The following is a 20348-nucleotide window of genomic DNA, read 5'->3' as shown; positions in this document are numbered from 1 at the left end:
AGGATTGTGAAACCTCTTTGTTTCATCATGGTTTGATCAAGTTGCTAGTTTTAGATGGCCTCCAAAAGATAGGCAGAGACTGGAATTCGTTTATTTTCATGGCTGGATTCCAAAGCAAGACTGGCCTTACTCCACAACCAGCCAGAGAATTCACAATAGCTGAGCTCCAAAAAGAGGCAAGAGCTAAAAAGCAAACCAAGTCACAGCTAAGAAAACCAGTGAAGCCACTAATCATTCAAGATCAACCTCAGCAATCAAAAAAGGAAAAAACTCATGATAAGAAGACTATACCTGAAACAAGCAGATCTGAAGCAGTCTCAAGGGTAAGCACAAGAAGCTAGATAAATAAGGAAAAAGGTAAAGCCATAGCAGTTGAAGAGAGCCCAGTGTCTAAGGCGAGTTTGAATGATTTATTACATGCCATTGAATTCGAGCAGTCTGAACCAATCCATATTGATTTGACACAGTCACCGCAAGAAGGTACCAAGAAGTCTAAGGCCTCAAAAAGGCTTAAATTCGATGAGCCAGGTGAAGAATTTATTTTTAAACCCAGAAGACCTATTACAAGGAAGCAAGTAAAGGAAGCGCTGCCAAGAACAGAGGAAACCGGGAAAGTTAGGCAAAAAGATACAAGCAGAACAGTCATCACATCTCAAGGAGATAATATAGCAGCCATAAAGAGTCAATTAGAGGCAACTAAATATGAGATTTCTAAATTGAAGAAAGCTGCTAGAAAACGTGCAGTCATGTATGCAAATTATCGTAAAGCTCTGTGGAAAGGGAGTGAAACCCTAGAAAACCAGTTGAATTCAGTAGTTGATGGCCATGCACAATTTCACACATGGATAGTACCAGCAATCAAAGAGGCCAAGTACATTAGAAGGATAAATATGCAACTAAGAGTTGGGAATAAAGCTATGAAGAGGAAAATTGAAGACCTGAAGGCACAGCTAGGCCAGTTACTTGCTAAATAAATTTTCTTTTCAAGAAAGGTTTTGCTCCAAATTTGGTCAAATTTGCTTAGGCTTATTGTTCTGAAGAAATGTACATCCCTGTTATACATATGAAAAGTTGAAGGGAATTTTTGGCAATCAAATGTTTGGGTGATAAAGATCTCGGGTCAAAGGCAAGCTGTTTCAAATAATTCAGCAGTTTCGTAGCGCGCTACGAAACTGCTGTAGGTAATGATTTTAACACAGACAGGCAGTTTTGTATTATGAGCGGGAATTTTGAAAGGGAAACGCCAAAAGGGTATGCAAGACATCAGCTGGAACAACAATAGTCAATCAGATCAAGACAGGTGGATGCTTTAAAAAGGTGGAATATTTCGACCCAATTTTAAATTTCTGTTGTAAAGTCCCTTTATCACCGTTCAAGAGGTATCAAACGATTTGCATACAAGTAACTTTTGCCTGCACACATGTCCATCGATGTAGCTTACAACACATCAAGAACGTGGCAGTGTTCCATATTTTGGGTTATTAAAGGCTAGAAAACATGCTTCTATACATTCGAGCATTTTGAGGAAAACTGGAGCCGAGAAGCAAGGGAAATCTCCTAATACTTCTGAGCAGTTAAAAGATTCAGCGTTCAAGGTCAATATGGAGTATTAAACATCCAGCTCAGCCAAATCGAAAGAGGACCAGGTGTCAAAGAACAAGGAGAAGCTATTATGCATGGAAAATGGAGTTAGAGTCATAGTTAATTTAGAACTCTTTAAAAACTCCAGTCAGCACTTTATTGTATTTATTAGTTAGTTAAATAGCTGATAGGTGTCATTAGAGGTAGTTATCGAATTCCCCTCATGCTGGAGGAGGAAGCTTGAATTAGTTAGAGTAAGGATTCTATATATAGCTGAAACAGCAATGTAATGAGGGTTGGAAATTTTATAACAGAGGACTGTTTTGGCTTATGTAAAGACAGAGTTTCAGTAATATAATTTGGCTGCTTTTCTTCTCAGGATTCATGAAGGATTTCCATGTTCAGAATGTGTGATTTTATTATTTCCTTAATGTCTTTTACAGTTGCATAGATGTGTAATCACTCAGAATTCACTGATTGTGCTCTGATTTCCTATATGCATTTATGAAGTATGGTTTTATATGAGTTGTGTTCTGAACATCCAAATGCTAAATGCCCTGACTTCTATGTAAAGGCAGTATCATTGTTTACTAAGGTGTTATTGACTCCATAGGCCCAATGGAAACTTGTTTAATGTATTTCCAGCATTCATTTTTATCACTGTTATTTCACAAGAGTTAGCCATCTTATTCTTAATCAAAATCAATAACCCTATGAGAGAGCCCTCTCAGGCTAAGGAGGCTAAGCTTTAGTCAAAAGATTGGTTTGAAACAGTTACTTGAAGTCTTCCTGGTCTGCAGCCTTCCAGGGTCTGATTTTGAGATAACACCATCTTTCGGAGACATTCTGATCTCATCCTTCCTTACTTCGATCTGATCTTCATAATCAATTCCTTGTTTCGAATTGACTTCACATTACCTTATTTCTGCATATAAATCTTTACCCAAATCAATCAATTCATTAAACACAATGCTTTACCCTGTTTCCTCATTATGCCAACATTTCTGACAACTTCTTTTCCATATAGTCCTTCTTTACTCTGGCTTTCTTCAAGGTCAATAATCTTCAATAATTGTTTAATATCTACAAATTCCTCTATATCAACCTTCAATAGTTGTTCTCCTCTGGCTTCAATCCTCAATAGTTTTCAAATATCTGCATAATTCACTACAGCTATGTTTAACAGTTGCTCTTTCCCCTACAACACAAGATTATGTGAATTTCCTTCCTCTAACTTCTGAAAAATCATATCTTTACTTTTCCTTTCACTTATGACAACACTAAACAGTTGCCTTACTTCAGTGTATCCTGCATTTACACACAAAATATTAGTTTCAAAACTATGAGACACCAAGGTCTTCATAAGATTCTCCATTTGGTTTGTATTAGCTTCATTAGTTTTCCTGAGAAAACTCTTTGTTCCATATGCATATGAATGGATCTCTTTCTTTCCAAACATTTCTTTGACCTCAATAATTCATTTTCCATCCTCCTTTTGTCTTATCCTTTGGATGTCATCTAACTGGACATCTTCCTTCACTTGACTGTAACTTTTCTCTTTATTCTTCATATGATTGTGGGTAGTCATCTTCTCACCTATTAATATGACAGTTTCCAACAACTGCTTGTTTTCCCTCAAGTTTTCATGACCTGTAAACACACAACAGTCATCAGTTTTAAAAATACAATACCTTTTGTCCTCTTTTTATGCTTCAAGCACCAATCTTCCATCATAGATCTTCTGGATTTTAGTAGATCCTTCTTGTTGTGACTCCATTTATTTGAGTCTCTCCTTCTCTAACAAATCAATATGAATTTGTTCAAGTTCCCTAAACTCGTTCATCAGCTTGCCATTCCACCTCTGTTGCAATAGCTTCCACTTGACCCTTTTCTTCGTTCTCCATCTGTATCTTCGGTCTTCATCTGTCTTCCTTTGTACTGCCAGACTAATCTCTTGTTCTTCATTCTGCTGCCAGTTTCTATACTTATGCAATCTAATTCCTTCCTCAAATTCATCCTCATGTTGTTGATCATCTCTTTAAAATGTTGGTTTCTTCCATCTTTATCTTTCTGGATTAATTCTTTTGTCTCTTTCATGTCTCTGAAGACATAACTTCCTTGTTGTTCCTGATCTTCCATTTCACCTTCAAATAATCTCTGCTCAATTTCTCTGATTTCAGCACCATATTTATTTATGTTGTCTTCTGTACCTACAGTCACATCATTAATTGCAGAGTCTAAACATTTACTTAACTCTATAAATGTTAGAGACATTTCATCCTTATCATGCATAGTGACCATTTCCTTTTCTTTAGCGGGTTCTGAATGCTTCATTTCTCCTTCAGGTTCCTTGAGAAATCTTTCCAAGAACTCTATTTCGATGTGAAATATTTCCAGCAGTTCATCACAACTTCCATTCTTAGCTTCATCCTTTTCCTAACAATCCTCCTGAATTGGCTTGTTTTCTACACTATCATATTGCAAAGTTCTTTCATCAATTTCATTAAACAAGTTCATTTGTTTACCTTCTTGTAATACCACTATGGACTTTTCATTAGACTTCTAGTCCATATCAACTTCATCTGACTGTCTTACACCAAACAGGAATTCATATATGAACTCTTTCTGCTGTAATAAATCAACACCTTCTTCCTCTAAAAGGCATTCTCCATCATACTTCACCTCAAGAGCTTCATTCCTATTTGTGACAGTTTCACCAGACTGTCCATCATCCTCTACATATCCTGCAAACATACACAAACTATGAGAATTAAAATCACAAGGCTTCATTTCCTCATCTTCTTCCCTTGTCAACATATCTTCGAATTGTTATGAACTATGCCAATAGTCCATGAGGTCTTCAGCTGATCTCCCATTATCCTCTTCACCCAACATTTCACCCTGTTCTGGTCTACAAATGGAAACTTCCATTTCTGCTTCTGCTTCTCTGGGGTTTTCTATCAACCACTTTACCTGTTCTTGCTACAGCCTTCTCTACAACTTAGGCCACTTCACTGGCTTCCTCTTCAAGAACCAACCTTGTATTTTGGTTCTCTTCTAGCATCATTAGTAACACATCGAGTTCTTCTCTTATCTCATCTGTTTCCTTGTCAATCTCTGCTTGAATCATCTATTTCCTATGGATTGTTTGAGCACCCTTCTCATTCATCTTGTAGCCTTCTTCTGAACTTTCCATATGACTTTCCATAGCCATCTTCTCTTCTGTGTGAGCTCCTACACCTGCAGCCAATCAACTTCCTTCTAATTGATCTTCTCACCAAGCTTCTCCTCTTCCTCGTCTCCAAGTCCTCTTTCCTTAGAACTTGCACTGAGCACTCTTGCTTTCTCTCTGGTTTCTACACTCACTACTCTTAAGGACTCCTCTGTCCCTATCTATTCCAAGCCTCAGCTGGAATGAGGTTCTGTTACAATCTCTAAGAACTTCCAAAAGTTCTTCTACAGTCTTACTGCAGTAGTCTAGTGCCAGACTTTTCCATTCATTCAACTGCTGCAACTTTCATACCTTTTGTATCATAAATATTCATAAGAAAGACATCCTTCTCGCATGAAATTTTCTTCCCTTTTCCTACTCTAATACCAAAAATGATGCAACCATATGGCTGCCACACCCTAAACTCCATATTGGGACTCATTCACCCTTATTAGCCTTTAAGTTTCATGCCCTCATATACATATCGGAAGCGTTAATTTAGGCTTTAGTCTTTAAAGACGGACCACAACACATTATCAGATGTTTCTTTAATAACTAGGTCCACTTAAACTATCGGGACTCCACAACACTATCGGGAGTGTTAATATGTGCTCTAGTTATAAAAACCCCGAGCAACACTTTGTATCGAAATACACTGGGGCAAAGGGAAACCCCGCTCCGAACATATAACCAGATCTCAAGATTTATAAGCCCACTTCTATAAATATTGGCAGGTCTGCTCTCGGTCCATCGCCTTCCTATTGCGCCACTCTGATCACAGATCCCCGATCAGTTGATCTCCACCGTTCATTCCCTTTTCCAATCCAACATTTCGCAATTGTTTCGGGCAGATAATTAACATGGGGATTAACTGCCCGATAAAGCTATTTCCCCATTCACCCTTGTTGTTACATGTCAAAGGGTGAATGGGATCGGGTGATCACCATTCAATATCGCTTACAGTTCTTTAGCCACCTGAAATACCACACACTGTAGAAAAACTACTTTCGCGATCCAACGGTCACGGCTGATCACGATCTAATGGCTATGATTTGATCGCATATCGCATAGTCGCAATCCTCCAAGCTAGGCTCTGTCTGCTTTAAACCATCGATCCGATATTCTTACAGACCCGATATGGATAAGCCACCCTTTATAAGATTTCAAATCCGAATTTAAAATCCAATTTTGTTTTGCGTCGATTCTTAGTGTAATTCGGGTTTTTCGCTTGTGGGACCAAAACTATGTAAATAGACTTTGCCAACCCGGCATCAATAATGATATTTAAAATAAAGCCATGACTTCTATCAATCATACGATTTAGGCGTTAAACATAACAAAACAAAGGGATAATCACCCGGCCCAAATATAAAGAATCTGAAAGCATACAAAGGTTTCTGCATGCTTGATAATCAATCATAAGCACAACATCATTCATTCACAATAAAATAATTACAGAGTCTCGCCTTGGCCCGATTACACAAACAAAAGATCTTTGTTTTCAAAATAAAATCCACACACTATACTTGCTCTTGCTCTACTCAATCCTCTCCTGAATCTTTCCTCTCTGGCCTAATTCTTCAAATTAGTGGCCTTTGTTCCTAATTTGCCCATAGGCTTACAACTCCATTGTGAATCCTATCTCTCTGTCTCCTCCCTTTCAGAAAAGAAAGGAAACATATATATGCTCTGTCTAACCATCTCCTTCCACAAATGAAGGATTTCACAATATTTTTAGAAATCGCATCCTACTCTAACTAATCAATATAGCTAATTGGCTTGATCTCCAAGTGGGGAGGATCACTTGCCATTTTATTCAAAATTCTATTCAAAATTAGGCAATAATTAACTACTTACATAATTTGAAATTAATACAAATTAAATAACTAATTCTTCCTCCAAAATTTCATTAGCCACAACATGTGACCACACCATCACATCGTTGGCTAGGTCTAGATGCTCCTGCATAAAAATATGACCAAGTGAAAACCTATGTTGACTTCTATTAATTTAGTTGAGAAAACAGGGTATTGGGAATCAAAGTATCAACACCATGGAAGTAGTTTCAGTAGAATATTGTCCTAGAGTATTGGTATCTCAAAAACCTGGACAAATAAGATAACATGCAAATGAAAACACTACAACAAGCTAGACCATCCTTAAATGACTTCTTTGTCAATCTTATAAATAAAATCACTTAAAACAGTCAACCTATTATCAAAATACATGCAAGGCTACATAATATAGGGTGACATAAGAAAGAGGCATACATCAACGAAAAATGTGATTAATGGAGTAACAAAGTATGGCTTAGAGGGGAAAATATGGTGGAAAAGATGGATGAATGAGGGTAAAAAGGATGCCAATTCCATGTCCCAACATCTACCAGTGATCCAATCTTCCTAGAATAATTTTAAACATGAATTTTACAGGTTTCAAGATAATTATTTTGATGTATGAAGGAAATTTGATGTGTTTCATATCATTCTAATGGAACAATTGCACATTTGAAGCGGACCTAAAGACATAGCCCACAAGGAATGAATTATATTAACAAATTTCTATTGGTTTTCTTCTTATTTGATGTTTATTATTTTCATCTTTTAAATGCTCATTAAAATTCATTAAATACAATTAATTAATAAATTTACAAAAATAAAAAAATCAATTTAACATTGAATTTCAAATCAATTTTTGGTATCAGAGCTAGTTTGATAAAGGATTTTTGAAGTGTTGAATGCTAACAAGATTTAAGCTCAAGCATGGAAAAGGATCACTTGGATACTTTAATCCCAATATATGCACAAAATGAACATGTTCATGACAAATAATGGAACATGAAGAGGAAGAAAGCCTTATCAAGTACGAAAGGGAATTTCGACAAGCTTTTCTCAACATGAACGCCATGGTGGAAGAGTTGTACAATGAACAAAGGAAAAACATATAAGGGCCAAGTCAAGTTAAAGATGAAGGATTTGGTTGTGACCCTCCTCAAATTCCTCCTCCTCCTCCTCCTTCCTCTCCACCTCCATCCCCATCTCATAAAGAGAAACCAGAGAAGTATGATTCTAAATTACCTTTGTTAAAATTAGATGTCAAATTCAATTTTCCAATGTATGTTGGAAAACTTGATGTAAAGGAGCTAGATAATTAGATCAAGTAGATTGAATTTTATTGTAGGGTTTAAAAAATTTGGATGAAGGAGACAAATTTCAACTAACTTGGAGGCACAACACTGATATGGTGGGAGAGTAAGGTTCAAGAAGTTATTCATATGAAAGGAAAGTCACATCTTCTTTGTGTGAATTTAAATCTGCATTAATGAAGCAATTATATCCATTAGGCTATATGCAACAAGCATAAATGGATTGGAAAAATATAATACAAGGTAGAGGAAAAAACATAAAATATTATGCTCAAGAGTTCTAAAAGAGGGCATTAACATTGGGCATTCCTCTTTATACACAAGAAACACTTTGAAGTATATTGGTGGGTTGCATAGTTATATGATACATACTATTCATGTGTTTAACCCAACTGATATTGATGAAGTTTGTTTCCAAACTACTCACATCGAGTCAAGGGCAAAGAATGTTCATGAGAACTTCTCAAAGAAACTAGTTTAGTCAGATGTAGTAATTTAGAACAAAAGAAAGGGTAAGTTCAAAGTAACAACTATAGTGAAGAAGGAAAGGGAGAAACCTACATGTTCAAATTGCAAAAAACAAGGAAATGATGATGCTAGGTTTTGGAAACTTCATCCAAAACTGAGACAAGAGAGGTTTGGGAATAAGAATGGTACTAAGAACACCATTACTACAATCTAACAAGATATTGGATAAGGTTCAGGTGATGAAACCAAGATCACGACCATGGGGATACAAGGTATATCTTCTATTTCTATTTCTATCTCTAGTGCTCATTCATGAAAATTTGAAACTATGCATGGCGAAAGGAAATGAAGTGAGTTATTTCATATTAGAGTCATCTCAAAACATACAAAGATTAATATGTTATTTCATACTGTCTCACAATCTAATCTTATTTCTCAATAAATTTTTAAGACATTGGGACTTAAAACCAAGCCTCATCCAAAATTATATCCTTTAGGATGGATATGTGAAAATGCTAAGTTATAGGAGTTTAAACAATGAAATCTTATATTTGCAATTACATCTAATTTCGTTGATGAAGTCAAGTTAGATGTCATACCACTTGATATTTGTGGGATTTTTTTGGTAAGTCCATATTTCTATGATAGAAAATATATCTTCTATGGGGAGGCGAACAAGTATCATCTTATAAAATATCAGATTGAGTATATTGTGAGATGCCATCGAATGAAGACCAATTTGTCTCTTGTTACCACAAGATAAATGAAAATGTAAATGCTAGTAATTAGTTAAGATTATTTCTAACTATAGTGAAGTGTTTCAATAACCTAAAGGATTTTTCCCAAGAGAGAGATACAATGTGAGATCTAATTGTAGAAAGATGCCCATGTTCCTAACATTGGAATGTATAGGTTATCAATGATTGATAATGAACATATCAAGAAGCATGTCCAAGATTTTCTTGAAAAAGGAGTCATTCGACCGAATTGTGTCGGTACCAAAGAAAGATGGTACATGGAGAACATGTGTGGATTTTTTAGCATTGAACAAGAGTACAATGAAGAATCATTATCCTCTTCCCTATAATGATGATTTATTAAATTAGTTGAAGAATGCAATCTATTTCACTAATTAGAATTAAGAAGTGGTTATCATCAAATCAAAATTTTTGAATGTAATATTTGGAAAACAACTTTTAAAATAAAACAAGGTATGTTTGAATGGCTAGTTATGAAATTTGGGAATTTAATGCTCCTAAAAATTTCATGTGAGTTATGGATTATGTATTAGTCCATCCATAGTTGATTTTTTAATAGACTACTTACATGATATCCTAATTTTTAGTCAAAATTGGGAATATCATGTAATGCATGTTAGGAAAGTCTTAGATGTTTTGAAAGAAAAACTTTGTCTAATTATGTCAAAATGTGAATTTGGTAAAACACATTTAGTTTATTTAGGCTATATAGGGGCTAGTGAATTTAAAATGCACCCCTCTAAAGTTGGATCCATCACAAAATGGCCTAAGCCTGGTAATGTAACAAAATTTAGAAGCTTCCTAGAAGCAATTCAGTATTTGAGGAAGTTCAATGCTAACTTTTCATTTATTGCATCTCCTTTACATGCTTTGACAACTACTAAGCATGTCTTTCAATGGGGAGGAAAACAAAAAAATAATTCGAAACTTTGAAAGAGAAGATCAATACAACCCCAATTTTGGCATTGCCATATTTACAACAACCATTTGAAATTGAAACTAGTGCAAGTGACTACACCATGGGAATAATGGTTTTTTTTTTTTGGTGGGTAAGCACCCATGGGGGATTTGAACCAGTGACCTATCACAAGGAGTGCCTTAACAGTGCACCCATTCACCATCAATCCAAAGCCCTGTGGGCTCCATGGGAATAATGTTAATGCAATGAAGGAAACTGAATTCTTACCATTCTAAGACCTTCACTAGTGCAATAATAAATTGTCCTACCTATGAAAACGACTTTTATGCTTTGGTTTTGAGTGTGAAGAAGTGGAAACACTATTTGATGAGTAAAGAGACAATCATCCACGGAGATCATCATACTTTGCAGTATCTTCAATCACAATCCAAGCTACAAGATTCATGACATTTCTAATGGATTGGATTCTTGCAATAATGCCATTTGATCATCAGGGATAATAAAGGTATACAAAAAGAATTTTTTGATTTGTTAATCAATACTTTCTATTACCTTGATATTGTCTTACAACATAGTTCTTTAGCTCATGAAAGTTATGTCAAATAATACGCTAGAGATGAATATTTCAAGGATGTATATGAAACACTAGTCCATGGTACTCATATACAAGAATTATATTATCATGTTAATGAAAAACTAATATATCATCTTGGTAAATTGTGAATTCCACAAGATGAAAGAGTAAAGGTAATCAAAGAAGAACATAATTCTCTCATTTTTGTTCATTTTGGTGTAGGAGAAACAATAGCTCAATTGGAATGTTATTGTTATTTTCCTCAAATGAATGAAGTTGTGTCCAAATATGTAAAGGGATGTGTCATGTGTGCTACTAGCAAACCACGAAAAAAATTAGGTTTATATATGCCACACTTCTCGTCCATGGGAGAGTGTGTCTATGGATTTTGTAGAGGGTCTACCTATACCTAGAAAAGAACATGATTACTTGTATGTGGTAGTGGATTGATTTAGAAAAATGTGTCTCTTGATGTCTTGTAAGAAGCAAGTGACATGAGACAAAATTGCACATATGTTTTGTTATTTATTCATATCAAAAATAGCACAAAAACATAAGAAAAGATAGACCGACGACTAAATAATAAGCCACTTCAAGGGGGGAATCTCCCTTTACATCACATAAATGAAAAAATATTGGATGATTCATATGAAAAGACATCCTTGGTATATATAGGAGTCTAAGGGGTCAAAATATAATTAGGGCCTAGATAACAATAATAATGTAAGGGCACAACAATAACAATAGTGAGCTTCTATGCGAAACGACAATAACAATATGGGGGCTAAACTAGTATTATAGGGGCCTAACATGCCCCTCTCCTTCAAAAAAAGTGTTTTCCGTAGTTTTTTATGCTTTTGAATAAAACACTCATCCTCCCATGTGGAGTCTTCAACAGGTAAGTTTTTCCACTTAATGAGATACTTTGAAATTGATTTGTTCCGTAGCTACCCAAATCTTGTTTTTGTGATTGTGTTGGCTTAGGGGATCCTGACCCAAGTTTAGAGTTAGTTGTGCCAACCAAAAAATCCCTACACTACTAGCCCTTTCGGCAACAACTCACGCAGCGCAAGCTACAGTCTCATCCGAAGCATTATGGGGGGATGTTGAAACCAAGTTTCCGCATCCAGAGATTAGTGTGATGTATTTTAGCGCCCTAGATATGCCTTCGCACAAATATATAAGCCCTTAGGTCTCGTTACTGCAACTCTATCTAAACAGCCCTTAGACCTTCATGAAGGTCTACGATCAGCTTTTGTGGACCTTTATCAGTTGATTTATCCACTTACGCGCATCAGAGAACAATTCTAGATTAGCATTCGTGCAGATCTACTTAGGTTAATTAGAAAACATAACAAAATTCATCACAGTCTTCGTGAAAGTACTTAACATGCATTGTGTACATCTATTAAGACTTATTCAAGTGAATCACGCATCATTAGATCAATATTTCATAAACACATTATTCATCCACAACATATATCGTAAACAGAAATAAAAAGATATACACAATATTTCTTCGGTAATCTTCTTTATTGATCTTCAATATGGTATTATAGACTCAAAACTACCCTACGCACTCAGCTATAGGGGTCCGTACACTCAGTTGCAGACTCTACTTAGGCCTCTGCGCACTCAGCTACAGAGCCTTTCTCTCCTATCTGCCCCACTTTTATGCGCTAACGCTTTTCTTCTATTAACTCATTACATCCGAGATTATGCCTTAGACTCTGTAAGACACACCTATTTATAGCCTTTTACATACAATCCCATGGTCTACAGACCACGGGTGGGTTTTAAAGCCGAATCAAACTTTACACAAATAAGGGGCTAAAACCCCTTTTACTCCTAACCATCTACACGCTCTGCGTCCACAAATCACGGAGACTTTACATCATTTACACAAATATATCAAAACTTGGGTTATTTTAACCCCAAAAATGACCCAAGGGACCCCATCCCAACAGGCCCCCAACACAAAGATCGTGACTCACCCTCAAGTTAGTGTCGGCTGGCGTTGCGGTCTTGCTGTGAAGATTACCCAGCTCCACCTGAACTACTACAACCTCAATAGCACTCTGCATGGTTGCCTGCTTGACTTCTTCGATTAATTTTTCTGTAGCTGGACCCTCTGCGACCAACCTCATTGTCTGTTGTGTCTGCTGCAAGCCCTTCAGCTTATCCTGGATGGTTTTTTTGATCTGATAAGCTTCGTCCAACAATGGTTGTAGCTTGTCTTTTAGCAAGGCCTCCTTCTTCTGTGCCGCCTCTACCTGCACTAGGAGCTACTTCCCCTCCAGTAATTTTTCAAGGCACTGCACTAGTGCAATGGAGTGCGTCGTTTCCTGGACTTTGTCATACTGCCGCTGGAGCTCCCTGATCTCTATATTCAATGTCTACAGGTTTGGATATTCTTTCATATTGGTAAAGAATTCCATGGCTTGCTCAAATAATGCCGAATAGTCAGTGACTGTGGCATCCATGGTGGCCATTCCTTTTCTGATGGCGGCTCCAGGCTACTCCCAGACCTCAGGCTGAGTCATGGGCTGCAATTTTAACTACAGCTCAGTTATTTTCATATTGAGTTCAAATTGAACTCAGCCAACCTCTTCCTCTGCTTTTCTCACACCAGTGGCCAACTTTATGGTCTTCGCTTTTGGTTGTGCATCCTCAAGAATATGCATCTTAGGCATTGTTCTTCATGCCTCTATGATTGCGGACTCCATTCAGGAACTCTGTGCCTGTAGCGTATCCTTTTCTTTTAAGGTGTGCGTCTTCTCAGTGAACATCTGCTTGTTGTTCACTTTGTATTCACTGATGAGATTGAGAGCGCGCTTCTCCCGAGCTCTCAATTCTTCTGTGACTCTTGCATGCAGCACGTGAAGAATCTCATTGGGGAGCGTTGCTATGTTCAGCCCAATGTTCTTGATGGTGCTTAGGATGACGTGATCATCAGTTGTCTCTCCACGAAGGGACCCATCTGACAATGAAACAGTCCTAAGATCTAGGATCCATACCAATTTCATTGCTTGATTCGTCCTAGGTGCCAGGCTCGGTTGTTCTATGCTCACTTGACTCATGCCCACCTGTATCCTGTTTTCCTAGATATACAGCTTACGTATATCCTTTTGGATTCTCCCCAGCGTTTGCATATGTTGCTGCTCAAACTTCTACAACACTTGATTTGTAGTGTCCCTTATTTTATCCTCGATCTCATCGAGAACGCCCTCCGTCAAAACCAGGGGATCACGTTGTGACTTATATGATTTTTGTTTCTTCCTCGGACCTTCCTGTTGTCCCTTTTCATGTCTTTTTAGAATAAATGGGGTGCTCTGTCCCTCATCTCCTCTCCCGCCTTTTTCTAACAATTCTTCCTCCTCAGTATCTGGTGAAGGGGACTTGCCACTTCTTTCTGACTCTCGCTCCTCCTATTTTCCCTGCTCCTTGGCAGCATGCTCTTTCCCCATTCGAGCCTTCTCTGTGGCTTCCTTATTTCTATGTGCGTCCAGGTTCTGTGCAGCATGCTTAGCTGCTTCCTTTCTCTTTTGCACTGTCGAACTTCCTGTGCCCTTACTTGTTCCATCATCCAAGTCTGAGGGGGGCATGCCACTCTACTGGCCATTGCGCGATCACCTCCTTCACATCTACCTCTGTGACTAAATATGGAAAGTCATGCCATTTTTGTTGTGGATCCTTCCACGCTTGAATGTAAACTCGGTGGAAGTAAGCCTTGAATGTGGCATAGGCTAACAACTGCGTGTACAAGGTCAAGGACAGCCTTGGACACTGGTTAATGGCCATGCGTAGAATTGATTCCATCAGGACCCAAAAGATCTTGGTCTCTGTGATCCGCACGGGGTCCTTTGTAGCCCACAAGGAGGCGAATTGTGCTGCCTTTGGTAATCCTTCTTCCAGTAGAAGAAATAGGCTATCCTCTGGCAGCTCCCACGCAACCAAAACAATAGATAGCAGCAACCAAGCATAATGAAACAGATTGGTCTCATCCTAGGCCTTGCGGTAATTCACGAGTAATTCCTGGCATAGGTACCTGGACCAGTTGAACTGCACACCCTTTGTGCTTTGTGCAGCTAGGGACACTACGGGCACTGGAACTTCATCTGCATGACACTTCCTCATTACCTTCCCTGCTAAAATTTGTGTATAAATTTGAACCGTGGGGTCGTTGATAAAGGTGATAGAATATCATCGTGCCTTATTCACGAGGTCGAATTCCTTCTTCATTCTTTTCACCATATCCTTTTCTCCTGTCTTTCTGCAAAACTCCTTAGCCGAATTCAATCCATCATATGGAAGATGCGTGATTATGTGTATGATCATGTCGTGATGGGGATATGCCCTCCTAGCCATAAGCACCCATCGTGCACCAGAGTGAGCAGTTGGCACACACAAATTGTGTTGATAGGGGTGTGGTGATAATGGGGCACCCACAATAGATTCAGTAATCCCGAATTCTCCACACTACGGATCCATTCCACCGTCTCTAGCGTGGTAACACCTAACTTCGCGTAGTAGACGTGCTTCATATATTTATATGTTGCTAAGTGAGGAAACCTAGCATGATCTGCGAGGTCCCAATCTTCCATCTTCAAGTAGTGGGATCCACGCAAGCCGCAATCCTTCCAAGGGAACCTTCTTAGGTAGTAGGGGTGTAGAAATGGAAAATTTGTCTGAGTTTGGGTCTTTTGTGACCTTCGCCTTCCCCTTGCGTGGAGGGACATATTCAGGTATCTTTTTGATGGGCTCCACCCCTTCAGCGTCTATATATTATGTACCCTAGCCTTCCTATGCCTCCAAGTCAACTACCTTCTCAGGTTGTTTGTCCTTCTTTTGTTTTTGTGCTGCAAAATGCTTTCTCAGTGATTTGCGCATCTGTAGTGGATTTTTCTTTTTATCCTTCTTCGACTTCTGTGTTTCTATAACAGGGGTAGGCTTCTTCCTAGGCAACCTCGATGCCATAGGCACAGGAGCTAGAGCTTCCATACTCACCACTTATGGGGTAGCTCCTTCAGAAGCAACAACACCACCAATACTCATAGTCTCTACAAGGATTGGTCCAAGCCTTTCCTCGAGAATGAACTTCTGATTCAACTCCGCTAGCTTAGCAAATGCAGGGCTTGCAACCAAATCCTCCCAATACGATCGGTTCACAGGCAACAAACAACATATCTCAACAAAAACTCTAAGGGTGAAAAGTGTTCTCTTTTGGACCGACATGCATAATTTATAGGGGGTTTTGAATTTGAATCCGACCGTTCCCCCCAAATTCTGATAATTAATATTGTTTTGGCAGCAGATCTTTAATGATTTTAGCCTTAAATGCCGCCGGCCTGCTCCTCTTAACCATCTTCTGGTTGTCAATTCATGAACAGTGACTCCAACAGTCACTTTTATGTTGTACTTCAGGGCACTCCCCTCCATAGCGCAACTTCCCGCGCGTAGCTTCATATATTGTATCTTCATCATCTTCTGCACAGCCCACCTACTGCATAGTCCTCCGCTCCTGGCAGTGTAGTTTATATTCCCATGCTCCCTTGCAACTTCCTAGAGCACTAAGACTGTCTTGCTGCCATATAGTCATTGCATAGGATCCCCTGTATATAGCTTTAATCAACTTCCATTCACTCTTCCTGGAAAAGGCTCTCCATTCAGCTTCACAAGCTGAACTATGCCTCCATCTGTAATTTCTTTGATAATATATGGCCCTAGCCAATGCATTTAAAATTTCCCAGGAAACTTAGTGAATTTACTATCATATAACAAGACAATATCATTTTCCTTGAACGTGCAAAGCTTGATGTGGCGATCGTGCCATGCTTTTTCACTCTCCTTCTGTACTTGCTGATGGAATCTAGCCAAGAATCGGTCCTCTTCAAGCCCCATCAGTTTCACAATTCGTTCCTCCAAGGCTTCACGACCTTCCATACCTGTGATAGATGTTATGCACAAACTAGTCACAATATACTCCATCAGATTACATCCTCTACCCCATATACCAATTTGAACGACATTTGTCATTTCAGCTTCTTGTAAGTAGTCCTATATTGATTCGAGTTTACTCAACTCCCGGATTTAACCAAGATCTTTTGCTTTCATGATGTGATTAGAATTGCATTTAAAAATCATAAGGAACATATACGCAAGTTGTAAAGAAGAAGGAACATGACAATAATCAGCAACATAAAACACAAAACATTGATAACGAAGTTCGTCCAAGAGGGACTACGTCTCTGGGCCCTGGTGTCAAGGTGGTGTAGGTCGTTGCATTAAGTTTTGGAAAGAGTGATGATCTACATGCATGTGTTTTCTCTATCATACAGGGAATATGCCCTCATGCAGGAGTGGCTCCAAGATATGTTCCACTACAAGAACTCTCATTTACAAAAGGACTCCTATTAGCATGACATAATTTCACGTATGTTAATAATGAGAATCCCGCCAACATGGCATCAAAGTAATCTCAATTCAAACATACATGGCAACAAATGAGTATCCCATCAACATGGTGACAAAGGGATCTCAATTAAAACATGACAATAAGTACATCTCACATCAAGATCAAAACAAGATCCCATATTAAACATCAAAAAGGGATCTATACAGCACAATGCATCTCAAGAAAAGAGACAAAGAAGTACAAGATCACACTGCATATACATCACATCAAGGAGTTATTTGAATAAGATGATGATAAACTGCTGGATCTGGCTGCACCATCAATCTCGCAGCGTCGAATCTTATGGAAATGACTGCTCGCACATTGAATGCCTACACCTGCACTCCACTTTGAAAAGTGGTCAAAAACGAAATGATCAAATGGAAAATATGGTTGCACCATCAGATTCGTGGCGTCGAATAGTGTAAAATCGACTGTCAAATTTCTAAATTCTGACAAAGTGAAATTTGGGGCTCCAGGAATCTATTAGATTCCCCCTAGATTCCTCAAAGATTCCCTCCTCTGGGTGATCTGAAGATCTGCTGCTCAAATCAAAAAAAATTCTACGCCATCAAGTTTGTGTCACCGAGAGGTGTAGGATCGACATAAAGTTTGTCCAATTGGGACACTGGCGAAGTTTCGCCCTCCTAAAAATTTGGATCAATCATGGTTCCACTTGCCTCTTTTCTAGGCTCATGGTTCCACCTGCAAAATTTATTAAAAAATATATGTCTCGATTTCTGTGCTCTCCTTGGCCTCTATGCACTAAGAAAATGATGGTTTATATACTCTTCCCATGTAGAAATATCAATGAAAAAGTCATTGGTTTATTGGTTAAGCGCGGAGGCGATGAGGCGGGAGGTCGAGGGTTCCAACCTCGCCAACCCCCACACTTGGTAAACTTTTATGGGCGCGGATTTTTGTTTTTAAGATTTTATATGGGTCGGGTCTACCTTGGGCAGCCTACCCAACAACCATTACATGTTGTATTGAATGGGAACATTAATGTTTTGGGTTGGCACGCTATTGGTTTGATATGGAACCGTTTTGGTAGTGTATTGATGTTGTGTGAGTGCTCGAGTGGTGGGATGGCCATTCTAGTCAGGCGGGTTTGAACCCCACTGCCCATGGCTTTTATACATAGTAAGTGGACGTTGGGTGTGGGTCGGGTCCACCAGAGGTGGCCCACCCACAAGCCATATATAACATATCTTTTAACGTAATGTGGGTTGGTTGGGGGCCGGCGGGGGTCATGGCTCGCCACCTGTATAATATTTTTTTAATATTTATATAATAGTAGGTTAATTTCGATTTTGTCCAATCTAAGGGATATTAGACAAATTAAGTATCCAACAAATTTGCCCACTTTCAAGAGCTAAGTTCCACCACTAGGACTCAGTCAATTTGTAGGGCCATTAAACCTGGCCCACATGGAAACTTTGACCAAAACTTTGACTAGCTTTTTCTCCCTCATACAAGCTCGAATTTGAGTGTCGTTCACACCGTTGGAATCAGGGTGACGAGCACCTTGATCTAGTGCTGGTCTGGGAGAAATTTGACACTTTGAAGTTTGACCCCTTCTGAGTCCTCTTAGACTTCTGCCTATGTCTGGAGCCACTTGGATCAATCCTCCCCACTGAGAAGCTTTTGGTCCTCCAAAAGCATGAAAAATAATCTACAACTTCTTTGTACCCTGTCTACACTTACAAGTATCTAATAAGTCACCCTTCCTTCTCCTTCACCTTTATTATTCGGAGCCATAAGAGATGAGCTGACCCCTGCCACCCTCTGCAAAGCTATTGTACAATTCTGCAAATTACATGCTTAACTTACAAGACCAACTAATGACCCAAGCATACCATACTTGCCACGATTTTATAACACATACTCGGTTTTCAAGTTTACATCAAAATGAAAACAATACCCCAACTATGAAAACAAGGCCAACATATCATTGTTGCTTCAAGAAGTGATGGAACACACATCATCACTACAACACATGATTTACAAAAATAAGGCTAAACAGTATTGTTTCTTTAACAAGTGATGGAAAACACATCATCACTTTCACAGTTTAACATGCAACACAAAATAAGACCAGACATCATTTTTTCTTAACAAGTGATGGAAAACTCATCATCACTTTTACAGTTTAAAATGAAACAAATGATTTACAAAAGCACGACCATGACAAGCTAACATATCTAGAAACCATTTTTCACTTATCGACGTGAATGGGTCATCTCCCTGTGGTGGTTTTGCTTGTCTAACAACGGTTTCACCTAGTTCATGAACGAACGCTTTGTCTTTAAGGTGCTGCTCTAGATGGAGACTCCAACAAGTGGCTCTTTGATGGCCACATATGTCGTAATGACTGTAATAGGTCTTCTTCCTTGAGATCACCTTAACATGTTTCTTATTTTCCTGTTGTTGAGAGGGTCTTTCACACCTCATCCTTTTGTGTGTTGCTATTCTTTTCCAACACTTAGCAAATGTATGGTTATGTAATCCACAAAAAGTACATGTTTTTGATGCCTTGATTTATGTCCATCCTTCACAACATGATTGTAATCAAAATGAACATTTGAATATCGAGACTGGTTATACCTTTCCTTGTTGTCTCTAGTGTCATTATGGTGGTGAGAGCTTGCCTAAACTCCGTCCCTGTAATGGGCACTGCCATGAGATGATGGGGATGTGTTCCCATCATTCTCTTTCCTCAACGATTTCGATGATGTCTCGGAAGAATCTAACACTTTCAAGCATTCTCCTTCGATGTATCCCAAGCCTGCAAATCGAGGTCTCTGCACAACCTCCAAGGGTTGAGTTATGCCTTAGTTATTAACACCAAGCTCTTCTTCCTCCTTGTATCTAATCCTCGTAAGGAGCCTCATGTTTGTCCCTGTAATTGGTATCTCCACATCTCTAACAGAAATCATACTATGTGAAGATGAAACTAAAGGAAAATCAACATCTTTTACCTCCACTGTCGAGTTGGAAAGAACTCATGAGGGCTTCTCATCATCTGTTGTTGGTGGTTCGCTATCTGTCCTAGTGCATTCCCAAACTTCCTTCCTGACATACCCAAGTCCTGCCTAACGGGGTAATTCCTCTACTTTGATGGGGTTGACAATGACTTGGCCATTAATGCCCAAGCCTTTTCCTTCATAACCCATTTTCCTCAACAGTTTGGATCCAAATCCTGTGGTATGATTTTCAAAAACAACGAAATCATCAT

This window comes from Pinus tabuliformis, chromosome 5_1 (genome assembly GCF_031772625.1).
Source record: "Pinus tabuliformis cultivar Carrire ecotype Pingquan chromosome 5_1, CPIR1, whole genome shotgun sequence".
In the NCBI taxonomy this organism is placed as follows: Eukaryota; Viridiplantae; Streptophyta; class Pinopsida; order Pinales; family Pinaceae; genus Pinus; species Pinus tabuliformis.
The sequence above is the reverse complement of the archived record's forward strand: the minus strand, read 5'-3'. Positions refer to the sequence as shown.